At 36.0% G+C, this 12,754-nt stretch overlaps 1 protein-coding gene across 5 annotated transcripts in view; it reads left to right on the top strand.

The window, feature by feature from the left end:
- Positions 1–12,754, top strand: part of LOC106169342 (metal cation symporter ZIP14) — a 55,743-nt gene that overhangs the window by 23,413 nt on the left and 19,576 nt on the right. The window contains exon 1 of one of the 5 annotated variants that reach the window (XM_013548759.3): positions 1,153–1,336. The exons of 3 other annotated variants lie outside the window; for them this stretch is intronic. The gene's annotated coding sequence lies outside the window, so the exon portion shown is untranslated. Of the gene's footprint in view, positions 1–1,152; positions 1,337–11,562; positions 11,749–12,754 lie in introns of those variants that run through there. One more of the 5 variants, XM_013548761.3, reaches the window with a different exon arrangement.

Genomic DNA, 12,754 nt, shown 5'->3' with positions numbered 1-12,754 from the left:
GTCAAAGTAAGTGATTAAACCCTTTGATGAACCTGTGGTACTGCAGCGTCTTCCTGTCATTGGGATCACATCTTGTTTCTTTAACTGCACATAATGAGCCCTAAGTGATTTTGAGCCAAGGTGACACGCTTTGTGGCATCTGAATGAATTTGAACAGACAACTGGAAATGAAAACTAAGGCAGACAAGATATGGCTAGTTTCGTTGTCTGCGTAGTTGTGGCTTTTGTAATTTTTACATAACCTAGCTACTTTCATCTTTTGGGTGGCCTTTAATTTCCTCGGTACATCAGATTGCTGATGTGTACGGTGAACTAATAAAGTGTCAGTTATTTTGTTATTATACAAGTATTTTAGCTTCTGGAAAAAAAATTTCAAAGGAAATTGGAATTTTATTGAGAGCTATGCTATTCACTGCAGCAGTAATATTGTTCTCAGTTTCCCTCTTTTAATGAAGTGGAGTCAAATTTCTTCTTTTATTGATGAATTACTAAGAACATTTGATGTGTGCTCAAGCTACTGGACATGGTTGACTGGTTTGCCACTGACAAAATATCCTTCCTGTAAGAAACAGTTTAAATATTTTGAATTTAAGATGTCTCATTAAAACTTTTTGGGTGCTTAAAGGTCATTTCTTTTATTAAAGTTTTTCTGAGTAACATGAATATGCGGTATTACAATTTGCAACTTAAACACATTTATAATCAGCCTTAAAATAGACTTGCCAGCTTCCTCCTAAGACATTGTGAAAGACCTAATGAAAGTAATAGAAGGAAAAGGAATAACCCTTTTGCACTTCTCATCTCCACCTCCCCCCCCCCATCCCCCACCCTCAGTGCAAATACCTTGTCAATTCAAATGGATGTTTTCACATAAAAGCATTACAATGGGAAATAAAAAACTGACTGCACTCAGGCTAGGGTAGTTGGGCAAATGAAATTTTATGCTAGAGAAAATACAGGAGCTGGTATTGGGCAATCGTTGTAATCAGTCAGTTGTCAGCGGATGGACAGTGTCATCATGGAGAGTCTAATCTCTCACCCACACAGTCATTTCTGTACCTAATTTCCTCTCCAGCAAGTGTAGCACTATGCTGTGGCGTAGAGAACATAACTGTCCTTGCCTTATGAGTCGTTCACACACAGACAGACACATACAAACACACCCTGGCAGGCGTTTATAAAGAGAACCTAGCAGTTTCACTGTGCATTTTGTATGGGAGCTGGGTGGACTTGTGGACTAGTGTATGCTGCTGCATTTGTAAAGAGAACCTAGCAGTTTCACTGTGCATTTTGTACGTGAGCTGGGTGGACTTGTGCACTAGTGTGTGCTGCTGTGGTAAGTCCTGTTCTTATTGATTCAGAAGTTGTTGGAGGATAAAGAGGAAGAGGAGGTAGGAAGGGGGAGGTGGGGAGTTCTTCACCTTACAAGGTATTTAGTATCCTTAAAGTGATTGTTGGATTTATATTTATTGTCTAGTGGAATGCATTACAAAAGTCTGGAAGTTTAATATTTTGAAGGTCCATTGGTCCAAATGTTCACTATTTAACCTTCAGACCAACATACCTTTTTATTGAAAAACTGATAAGATTTTGGACCAATGAACCTTCCGACTCTCCAGTCGCACTTGCCTATTGAAAAGGGTGGATTAAAAATACTTGTAGCTTGCTATGCCAGCCAGGGCTGTATGTGAAACTTGGAAAGAAGGTGAAGTTCATTGGGGCTCACTTGTGAATGTATACTTGAGGCTATTTAAAGAAGCCAAAGATGTGAGGGGTTAGGGTGGGATCATCCTCCCCCCCTCCCCCTCCCTCCCCGACACACGCACACACACTTCACCTTCCCCCCTGTGGTATGCTTGAAATGGTGTAGATGGGTTAGCTGATACAGCTGAACAACCTGTAGCAGTAGGCTTATCAGAAACAGGTAGAGGTTATTTAAGTAATAGGGTGTAGGTGTGGACTTGATTACATTTAGAAAGTGTTGACATATCAATATAGGAAAGCCTGTCTGAACTTTTTATGAATTGATCTGTTTGCTCCCTGTCATACAGTGCACTTTCTAACTTGAGAGAAAACAGACAATAAAACCCACAAAGCTTGCATGAACCCCATATCTGGTCTGTGCAAATATAGTGTAATGGGTAATAATAGGTAGTAATGTGACAAAAGGAAAGTTTTATAAGGACCAGTTTCACAAAAGAATTGACGGCCAAAAGTTATCTTAAAACCCAACGACCTGTAGGTTTTCATAAATCCATTGTAGTTTATTAAGGTGAAGTAAGATAGCTGTCGGCCTAAATCATTTGTGTAGATTTCTACCTTTTTTATAAAGGGATGCAATATTTCATTTAAGTCTTCTTAAGCCTGTAGTCAGCAATTTCAGTCTTTTTTTTTTTTTTTTTTTTTTTTTTGATTGGGTATGACGTTTTAATCCCGTAGTTAAAGCAGTAATAACTCTTCCTTTGAGATTCAAAATTCCACAAGAAATACATTGTAAACAACGCATGGAAATATATTCTATTGCATTTTACCACTAAAACTGCCGTTATTGTAGTAAAACTAAAATCTGTGCTTGTCAATAGGGCTTTCGATGCCTTTCTTCCCGGTCCCGGGATCCGTTGCCAATGACGTTGGGATGTCACGCGGATTCTCGCATTCATTCGAGACCAAAATAACTTGTGGCGTGAAAAGCCTGATGCAATACGCAGACGTAAATTGCGAGTTTTTGTACTGTGCGTTGGATAACGAAAAGCCCAGAATAGCACACATTGTAGATATAAATGCATTTTGAGCAATAAGATAAGTATATCTTATGAATCTTATATTAGGCTTCATTCACATGGAAAGTCTATTTTCTAAATTCTATTTTCTATTCACAGTATGTTTTGTGATCACGGTCTGTGCCCTGAATATCCTGCGGCGTGATTACTGGCAGCGCGAGCCAGTTACTTATACAAAGCTGTAATTAATTCTCGGCTGTGCTCGGAGGAGATTCTGATACCTTGACGCTCGCGCTGCCAGTAATTACGCCGCGGGGAAAATTATTATAAGGGCCCATTACACAAAAATTTTTACCTAAATTTGGTCTAAATGTTTAGACCAGAATTTGAGTGTACATGTAATTTGACTAAAGTAAATTGGTAGAATTCCAGTGTAATAAAATACATTTTTTTTTCTGTTTTGTAAAGACAAAAGCTTGGCTGATGATTTTAATCAATGCTAAGTTCTTATGTTAGTGGTACAGAATAGCTATAAATTTATCTAAAAATGAAACAGTTCAAATTATGAGAGCATGGTAGTTAATTGTACCACCAGCGTTAGCGCTGGCGGTACACATGGTTTCGGTCCCGTCCGGATCGTTCCGCCGGCTCCGCCGGCTCCGTTGGCTCCGCCGGACGGCTACCGTTACCGCTTCTCCTCCTAGACGGTAAGGGCCCCCGTACCCATCTCATGGATTTAGGTCACCTATAATCTCAACTCGTTCCACATAAAATTTGGGCTTTGTCGGTATTGGGGTCTGGGTGTGGCACTCATTGCAATGCACCCTTGTCTAAAAATGGCAAAATTAAATGCTAATTATCTACCCTACGGAAGGAGTTATGGGAAAAATTTCTATAGACGGCTTTCCAAAAGTCATATGTGTAGATTTCAAATATACCCTTGGATTTGACCTTTGACCTCTACTTCAAGGTCAAATGGGCCAAAATTTTCAAAAAAATGAAATTTTTTACGAAAAAAAATTTTTTTGCCCTGTTATTCAGACACCACACAGACTTAACCAATAATATTATTGGAAAGTGTTACCCTTCAGGTCATCTTTCATTTCCATGAATTTGGGGTCAATCGGTGCATTTTCACGGGAGTAGCGGCCATAAGATACCGAAACTGAAAACTGTCTCTAATTCGGGAACCGTTAATGCTAGAGACCCATTCTTTTTTGCATTTTGTAGAGCATGTAAAGCCCAACACTGGAGGTGGTCTCGGTTTTTTTGTATTCTATACAGTTTTCGAGTTACGCTGTATCAAAAAGTACATATTGGTGGTAAAAGCAAAATGTGCAGTACGGTAATGGATAATAAATTTTGAACTCTGGAAAAATAAAACATAAGGCTTGGCAAAGCAGACAACTTGTGTTCAAAAATGACATTATTTCATCAAATTTGAACTTCTGAAACTTCAGAGCACCTCCTATTTCAAGAATTTTGACCAAAATGACATTTTCTTTATTTTAATTAATTTTTTCTGTACGAAATTTAAGGCACATTATGGTAACTCCAAAATTATAACATCTAGTCCCTTATATCTCCAAAACTGGCAGAGATAGGTCCATAGTTACTATTGAAGTTGAATAGGAAGTCATATACTGGCAATCTTACTATGACCTTGAAATTGACCTTTGACCTACTTTTCACCATGAACTGAACTTTGCAAATTTTTCTTCCCTTTTATCTCCAAAACTGGCAGAGATAGGTCCATAGTTACTATTGAACTTGAATAGGAAGTCATATACTGGCAATCTAAATGTGACCTTTAAATTGACCTTTGACCTACTTTTCACCATGAACTGAATTTTGCAAATTTTGCTTTCCTTTTATCTCCAAAACTGGCTGAGATAGGTCCGTAGTTACTATTGAACTTGAATAGGAAGTCATATACTGGCAATCTAAATGTGACCTTGAAATTGACCTTTGACCTACTTTTCACCATAAACTGAACTTTGCAAATTTTGCTTCCCTTTTATCTCCAAAACTGGCAGAGATAGGTCAGTAGTTACTATTGAAGTTCAATAGGAAGTCATATACTGGCAATCTAAATGTGACCTTAAAATTGACCTTTGACCTACTTTACACCATGAACTGAATTTTGCAAATTTTGCTTTCCTTTTATCTCCAAAACTGGCTGAGATAGGTCCGTAGTTACTATTGAACTTGAATAGGAAGTCATATACTGGCAATCTAAATGTGACCTTAAAATTGACCTTTGACCTACTTTTCACCATAAACTGAACTTTGCAAATTTTGCTTCCCTTTTATCTCCAAAACTGGCAGAGATAGGTCCATAGTTACTATTGAACTTGAATAGAAAGTCATATACTGGCAATCTAAATGTGACCTTGAAATTGACCTTTGACCTACTTTTCACCATGAACTGAATTTTGCAAATTTTGCTTCCCTTTTATCTCCAAAACTGGCAGAGATAGGTCCATAGTTACTATTGAACTTGAATAGAAAGTCATATACTGGCAATCTAAATGTGACCTTGAAATTGACCTTTGACCTACTTTTCACCATGAACTGAATTTTGCAAATTTTGCTTCCCTTTTATCTCCAAAACTGGCTGAGATAGGTCCATAGTTACTATTTAAGTTGAATAGGAAGTCCTATACTGGCAATCTAAGTGTGACCTTGAAATTGACCTTTGACCTACTTTTTATCATGAACTGAACTCTGCTAATTTCTTTCTCTTTTAACTTCAAACTTGACAGAGATAGGTCCATAGTTACTCTTGAACTTGAATAGGAAGTCATATACTGGCAATTTACTGTGACCTTGAAATTGACCCTTGACCTACCTTACGAAGAACTTAAATTTGATTGTACCATATATATTTTTTGCAATAGTTTAAAAATTCTTGTTGATTGCATTTTTACAGCTTGTCAAGCACAAAACTGGCGGCTGTGTCCCTTATTTTGTGTATGTGGGGGTCTATACGAATGCGTTTGCTCCAGCTGGTGGTACAATATTTGGAGGCGGTATCGCCTCTCTGATCCTCTAGTTACCCTGTAGCTGCTGGAAGAAGGATATCAGAGAATTAAGCTGATTCCACTGATTCCACTTTAGCAAGAATTCCCAACAGAGTTGGGCCGACAAAGCTAGTACGGTGTGTGAATTTGAATGTGGTTGAATGTGTAATCATAAATACACTGATGAAGTTGATGCGAGGGTTTCTGTGAAAATTAGCCATTAATTGCAAGGAAATTATTTTAAATTTATGGACTGCTAAGTACTATTTTGAGGATGGGTTCATTATTCACATTGTTCATTTTCCTCTAGAATGTGATCACCAGAGACATACAAGTAGCGAATAGAATTATTTTTTTCTGCAACATGTCTTTCTGCATTACACACAAACTGTGTGTACTAGTAATCATTTCTTATCTGTACATGGCCAGGTAACACCTAAGCTGATGGCAAATATCCTGGTGATGGCTGTATGTGACACTTGCCACACTTCAAAGCTATTACATTACCTCACTCCAGGTGAATTAATAAGTGGCCCAATCTGTGATTAAGATATACCACTACAAGGAAATGAACATGCTAATGGGGCTGCTTGAGTCCCAAAATTGGTCTCATCTTTTAAACCAAAAATTCCATCTACAGTATTTCAGTTCAAGATATCTATTGTATTCGACATGAATGAAGAAAAGGCCCAGAAAATATATGTGAATTGGATCCTGGAATAAAGTAAGTATTAGACCCCATTCCCATAGAGGTCACTGGTCTTTGACCAAGTCTGCAGGGACTCTTGTGAAGTGCACTCAGCTTAACTGAACAGCATGCCAGCTTGTTTCCAACACACATGCATTATCACCAGTTTTTCTGTGCTGATGATGAATCCGTGTGTGTGTGTGTGTGTGTGTGTTTGTGTACCACATTTGTGTGCAGATGTGCATGGTTTTGTCGTGGAATTAAAGGATGATACAAGTGGTTTAGGGTAGGTACGTGTGGAGCACCGTCTCTATGAAAATGAGGATGTCAACATAGGAAAGATAAACCTGTAATTACAAAGTTTTTTCATAAATTCTTCATATTGTAGAAAGATTTAAGCATTGGATAACTGTTGGATAATATTATGTTATGTCTTAGTAATGTGATTGGATTATTTTTGAGGAATGTGAATGTCATCTCTTTCACTGAACTTGAGATGATTGCTTAGAGTTGTAGACTGCATTCCCATAGATTTAGATTGATCCATCTAGATCGACCTAACTCCCTGGGGGTTCACGCTAAATTGCTATTAGTCGATCGCGCACGGTAGTTAATTACCCCCTTACAGCTTTTAGTAGGCAGGACAGACATTTAAGCCGGCTAAGCTGACAGTAATCTAGTGAGACTCCCCACAGGGATAGATCGATCTAAAATCTGTGGGAATGGGGTCTTAGTTTTTGTTGTAGAGAAATGTGACATGAAATGTTTTATTTACTAGTAAGCATACTTTTACTCTCATGCTTAACTTGCATGATGATCTCTTAGTCTCAGTATGCTTTGCTGCAGAGCATTATTTACTTACCTTTTGTACAGGTAAGAAATCATTTTAAGTTTACTTTAATTGAATTGAGTGATACCAAATGGTTGATCAAAACCATTATAATTGAGAAAAAATGTGTCTGGCTTAAGATCTTAAACTAACAGAAAAAATCATTTTGTTCTAACCCTATATATAACCAAAAATTCTACTTTGTCTGATGCCATAGGGTATTTTACCAGTCAAATTAAAATGAAAAATCATGTTCTTACCATACATTTATCTTAATTCTAGAGGCCATTTTTATGTCAAATATGGTGTAACAAGTGATTGTGATTATCACACATGCATAACCTTTTTGCAGCACACGAAAGCAAAGTACAGAGTTTTACAGATCTGCAGTGTAAAATTATGCTTATCTTTGCACCAAATGCTGCTTTCCACATTGAAAGGCTATTCAAGAAGACTGATAAAGGAAGACCAGTATGTTTCGTCATCCTGTTAATACAGTTACGGTATGACATACTAAGTGCCTGTTAGATGCCAAAGTGTGGCTACTTAATTGAATGCCCGTTGTGTCAGTGGGCTTTATTATGGTAAAGGTCAACGTTACACAACATTGGTCACAGGTAATAGGTTACGTACACCTCAGTGTTCAACAGTTACTGGCTGTAGTATATGTACATGTTTATCATCCTTTCCCCATTATTTTGTTGTTTGGTTAAAGCAGTTAAGGAAATTTAATTAAATACTATGATAATTTGTTACGTGCGGATTTTTTTCACTTCACAGCAGTAACAGGTTACGTAAATTTCATGTAGAATTTTATCAGAGAAAGATTAATTTAATTAAACCTGAAGCTTTGATACTATTTGGAGTGGAATGTTATGATTAGTCAAAAGACTATTATTGAATGTCCTTGACTTAAATTAAGTAGAGTCTGTTACTTCAGGGCTTCTGATCACCAGTGAGGTTAACATCCTTGGTTTACATCAGTTAACATCAGTCCTATGTCCTTGGTACTATCATTTGTAAAGGGCACTGTGTATATTTTCAGGAGGGTTACATATGATTTGACATAATTTTATATGATCACAAAATGAATATTACTTATTTTTTATGTACAGACACAGATGTGTCTGTACATATAGCCATCATCTGCGTCTGTCGTCGCCGTCGTCGCCGTCGCCGTGCACTTTTACGGATAACACGATAAGTGGAAAACCATTTTGCCTTTTGATTTGAAACTTGCAGAACTGATGAATATTCATAATACGCAGGTCAAGTTCGAAAATCAGCATGATTGGGCCATTTTTAGGGAATTTATGCTGTTTTTTCACTTTTTCAGCATATATGCAGCACCGATAACACAGTAAGTGGAAAACCATTTTACCTTTTGGCTTGAAACTTACAGAACTGATGAAAATTCTTAATACGCAGGTCAAGTTCGAAAATCAGCATGATTGGGCCATTTTTAGGGAATTTATGCTGTTTTTTCACTTTTCAATATAAATGCAACACTGATAACACAATATAAGAAAAACGGATTGGCCAATTGGCATTATATTCACAGGAGTGGTCAATCTTACTAAAATGCAGGTTGAGTTCGAAAATCAGCATAATCGGGCCATTATTTTAGAAGTTATACTGTTTTTTCACATTTCCTCAGATTCAATTATTAGGCATGTTAACAGTCTCATTATTGAACTAATTAGATGCGTAAAAGTGTTTGTTTGATATTTCCTGCATCTTTACAACATTGTTAGTTGATTATGTAAAAAAACATGGTAAACTTGTTATCATGTATTGTGTAATAAAGTGTCAAAAATGGAAATAAACTCATATATCATTGCAGTTTGTCGATTCAATCATCCACTATGTTCAGAATCTCAGAATGGAGGAAATTGGACATTTAACACTGTTCTATTGATACTTTTCCCATCTCATCAATTTTCTTAGTTGGTCATATAAAAATGGCAGTAAAATGTTTATTTTGTTTTATGTTAAAAAAGTGTTAAAAATGGAAATAAACCCATTTCAGGACAGTGCTGTCTTGTTTACATTTTGGCATTTTCAAGATGTGACTTTGAAGTTCCATGGGCCTGAAGACCTTTGCTTGTCATGTTTTCTGAATGTCCATGTTACTAATATTTTATTAATAACATTTGATGGTTATTATGCTGTTAAACATTATGTAACGTTGCATCAAAATTTGAAGAAACCCCTATTTAGGGCACTGCTCCTATGATGACCATTTAAGGGAAAACATGTCACTTGCTGTTCTCAAACTTACAAGAAAGAAACATGGGTCTAACATACAGCCTCAGTAGGCAATGCAGTCTGTTTGGTAAATTTTTCTGGCAATTTAACAGTTTTTTGTGAAAATTTAATTTTTCACTTATTGACATTTTCAAGGTGCGACTTAGAACCTCCACGGGCTTGAAGACCCTTGCTAGTCACATTTTCTGAAAATCCATGACACGTATATTTTATCATTTAAAATTGATGGTCATTATGCTGTTAAGCATTATGTAATGTTTCATCAAAATAGAAGAAAACACAATATTTGGTGCTGCTGCCATGATGACCATTATGGGAAAACGGTGTTACTTATTACTGTCAAACTTTCAAAAAAGAAACACAGGACTAAAATGCAGCCCGAGTTGGAAAAGCAGTCTAATTGGCTTCTTTTTCTGGAAGTTAACACTTAGTGAAATATTCATTATCTTTTTGGCATATTCATTGTGGGACTCAGAGCTCCCATGGACATGAAGCCTAATGGTAATCAAATTTTCTACATGTCCATGCTATTTATAGTCAATGATCAAAAATTGGTGATAATTATTCTATAATTTATTATGTAATGTTACATCAAAATTGACAATAATCTTTTTGCACTGCTACTGCAAACATTATGAAAAGAAAACTGTGTTACTTATTATTATATTTAACTTATAAGTACGATTTTTAGGATTGGCATGCAGTTCAAATTAGAAAGCCAGGTCAATTGGGTCATCATTTTTATTAAATTTATGCATTTTTTGTGAAATGTTCATTTTTCTCATTCTGGCACTTTCTAATATTCATCAGCGTTACCTGTTGTGCATAATTAAAATTTTATGTTGACTGTGCAGTTAAACATAATGTATTATTGCATCAGAATTGGGCAGTCTCCTGTTTTTGTGCATTATTGTTTTCTGCTTTTCTTAAGGTGTGACTTATGGGCCTGAAGACCTTTGATAGACAAATTTGTGTGGTCAGTCTGTTAATTCCCCTTGGGTATTCACAAGGCTAATTTCAGTGCTATAAACTCATTTACCTAATTAAGTAGCCATTAATTGAAATTTCATAAAGCACACTTGTTGATATTTCCCTGTTAAGCTCTCTGCTAGATAACATAGTGTCCATAATAAGGAAGCAGTGAATAACAGCTTCATTAGAATTATATTTTTGTTGTTTCTATTTAATTTTTTCTCCAACACTGGCATTTTTAAGATGTGATTTTTAACTCCCATCCACTTGAGGCTGTGCACATTTTCAGTATTTCCACATAAGCAGCTGTATTGGTATTTATGTCTTTAAACACGATGTAATATTATTTTATGCACTGTCATCATTTTTCATATATAGGGACTTTCATCATGTGAATTTTAACTCTCATGGTCCTGACATTGTAATTGTAATCTTATTGAAAGGGTGGATTAAGACCATCTTCTGGGTCTCCTGGAAGACAGTCAGATTTTACAGTTTATATTAACGGGTTTCTGTTGGAAGACTATCAAAATGGAGGATGGATCAACAAAGATACTTTGGAATACTGTCAGATAATATCTCTGAATCTGCTCCTGTTATTGACCATGTTACCTGTTGTGCATGATTAAAAATCAGTGTTGACTGACTGTGCTATTATAAGCATTTATTATTGCATCAAAATTGACATAATGACCTATTTTGCATCTTTTTTTTTCTGTTTTTTGTCTGTACATTTGACAGCTTTGCTGCCTTGTTTATTCTTTATTGTTATTAAGTGCAGTCTGACACAAGTGCATAATTATGTTTGAGGGAAATTGTTGCCATTTATTTATAGCATATAAAATCCCTTACTTGATCTTTTTATGTATGTCAAAGTGAATTATTCCTATTTTGAATATTGTATTAATTTTATTAACTAGTGTTTGGGAGTACCAATCATGACTTCAAAGGTGTATCATTCATTTTAACATGAGCCAGCTATGGTTCCGTCTATCCTTATAGATGTGCTTTGTCCTTCTATACATGTACTGTCAAAGGAGGTCACTTTGAATCAAATATCAGGAACTTCCCAGGGACATCTTTTTGAAGAGTGATTGACATGATTTGCGACTGTCATTGAAGAATGCAGGTCAACTATGAAGTCTCCTGGGGTAGACAGATGAGGCAGTGAACAGTCACATGCTATGATGAACCACAGGCATAGGATTTGAGAATATGGGATGCAGTCGTTGCTCAACTGTTACCAAAGTGAGATTCCCCAAACTCTCTGTGACACCTGAATCTGAAGAAGTCAGTATACACCTGGCTGGGGTAGCGCTAGCAATTTTTTTGGCTTAGCTAAATCACCACATTTTTGTCAATTTCTTACCAAAGTGGTTATAATTTGGCTAAAACATGTCAAATCAAGCCCTTTTTCTTTAGCCAATTTAAGTCAATTTTTAGCATTTGGCTAAATTGGTGAGTGTTAGCGCTACCCCAGCCTGGTGTGTTTTATAGTCTCAATATTATCACCTTAGATTTGATATAACAGAGTACATTTTTTCAGTGAATCAGAATTTATAAATTTTATATATATATATATATATATATATATATATATATATATATATATATATATATATATATATCTCCCTCAATATGGAATTGACACCCATTGTTTTTTCACATGTAATCTGTTAATCATGAGGCAGAACAAAATGTCATTGTATTGCATAATTATATAGTGCTAAATCAGACTTTCCCCTTTCCTTAAAGTAGAGCAGTATCTATACAGCTTACTGTTTGCATAAGAAGGCAGTGGTATGTGATAAAGAAAGCATTTTATACTTACGTACAAAGATTATCTGTAATTTTGCACACCAGAACCAAAAGAGAGAGGTGTGCAATGATTGTAGATGGAGACCTGTTCAGAAGTCAAATGAACCTGATCATCTCTCCTTTCTCACATTTCAAGCAATATACATTGATGTGGGCTGAAGGAGGGTTACAATGGACGTATTTTAAGCACTGCCAAAAGAATAGTTCAGTGTCAGTTTCTCACCCCTATCACACTTTTTTTCTTTCCCTCAGAGACACTTACCCTCATCTTAGGGACAAAATTTAATATTTTCTTTACTCTTATTTAGCTATTTTACCTGAATGAAGAGAAATAAAAAAAAAAAAAAAAAAAAAAACAATCAATGTCAACAAAAAAAGATTAAAAGAAAAACAGACCTCCACCCTTTGGAAAAGTAATAAAACCTTCGAAAGGAAT

This window comes from Lingula anatina, chromosome 7 (assembly GCF_051362555.1).
Source record: "Lingula anatina isolate TDL-2025a chromosome 7, LinAna3.0, whole genome shotgun sequence".
Taxonomy (NCBI): Eukaryota; Metazoa; Brachiopoda; class Lingulata; order Lingulida; family Lingulidae; genus Lingula; species Lingula anatina.
This window is presented reverse-complemented; position numbering and strand designations above follow the sequence as displayed.